Source organism: Petaurus breviceps, unplaced genomic scaffold (assembly GCF_028583685.1).
Source record: "Petaurus breviceps papuanus isolate PSGF00001 unplaced genomic scaffold, PetGlider_PUasm1.0 90925, whole genome shotgun sequence".
NCBI lineage: Eukaryota > Metazoa > Chordata > Mammalia > Diprotodontia > Petauridae > Petaurus > Petaurus breviceps.
Window position 1 is genome coordinate 34,402,130 of NW_027187380.1, and position 1,750 is coordinate 34,403,879.

Below are 1,750 nucleotides of genomic sequence, written 5' to 3' on the forward strand. Positions count from 1 at the left end.
AATAAATAAGTTGATAGAGAGCAGAGTGAGGTATAAAATGGATAATTTCAATTACATTAAATTAAAAAGATTTTGTACAAATAAAGCAAATGTAACCAAGGTCGGAAGTAAAGCAAAAAGTTTCAGGGGTGGGGCAGAATTTATAGATAGTTTCTCAGATAGTCTCATACCTCAAATACATAAAGAACTTTGTAAAATCTATAAGAACACAAGTCATTCCCCAATTGATAAATGGTTTTTGCCAGGCAGTTTTTAGATAAAGAAATCAAAACAATTTATAGTCAGATAAAAATGCTATAAGTAATTGTTGATTAGAGAAATGAAAGTTAAAACAAACTTGAAGTATCATTTTATACCTATCAGAGTGGCTAAAATGATTGAATGGGAAAGCAACAAATGTTGGAGGGAATGTGGAAAAATTGGGACACTAACTCATTGGTGGGATTGTGAACTAATCTAAGCATTTTGGAGAACTATCTAGAATTATGCCAAAAGAATTATTAAACTGCATATATCCTTTGGCTCAGCAATACCACTACTAGGTCTTTTCCCAAAGATGATCAGGGTAAAAGTAAAAGAATCTTTATATCTGAAAATATTAATAGCAGCTCTCTTTGTGACAGCAAAGAACTGGAAATTGTGAGGATACCTGTGAATTAGGGAATGGTTGAATAAGTTATGATGGTGACGGAATACTATAAGAAATGATGAGCTCAATGATCTTAGAAAAATATGGGTGGGATTGCATGAAATAATAAAGAGAAAAATGAGCAGAATCAAGAGAATATTGTATACAATGACAACAATATTGTTTTAAGAATTACTTTTATTAAATAAGTCATTTTCACTGTTATAAATATACAAGTTAACTACAAAGAACATATGAAATAAGATGCTATCTGCATCTAGAGAAAGCACTGATTTATTGATAGAATGATATTACATTATATCTGTCTATCTATCTATCCATTTGTGTCTAATGATAGCCATCTTTAAGGTGGGGTGAAGAAAATAAGAAATTTACATGATAATTTTATTATATACATAAAAGGAATAGTAAATTGTACATAATAGATTTGCAGTTTCATGTGCAATCATCTTTCTTTTATTATATTATGTCATGGAAATGCTTGTTTTATTACAGAAATAAAAAATAAAATAAAATAAATTATCTGTATCCAAATTGTTCTTCAATCTATTTATCCAGACCTAACCTTTCTCCAGACCTCTAGTCTTGTATCTCAAATGCTTATTATACATCTATGTGTCCCATAGATTTCTTAAGTTTAGCATGTCCAAAACTGAACTCATCTTTCTCCAAAACCCTCCTCTCTTCTTAGCTTCCCTATTACTGGCCAGGGCACCACCATCCTCCTAGTCACCTAGACTCTCAACTTAGGTGTCATCCTTGACTCCTCAGTCTCTCTGACCTTCCCCTTTCCAATCTGTAGTCAAGTCCTATTGTTTCTCCTTTTGTAACATCTCTTGTGTACATCCCTTTCTCTCCTCTGACACTGCTACTACTCTGGTGTAGGACCTTATTACTTCCTACCTGGACTGTTGTAATAGCATTCTGGTCGGTCTCCCTGCCTCAAATCTGGCCCCATGCCACTCCATTCTCTGCTGAGCAATCAATGTCATATTCCCAAAGTGCAGGTATGACCATGTAACATTTTCCTCCCACTCCACCCCTCACTCCCATTCAATAAACTCCCATGACTTACTATTACCTCTAAGATCAAATATAAAA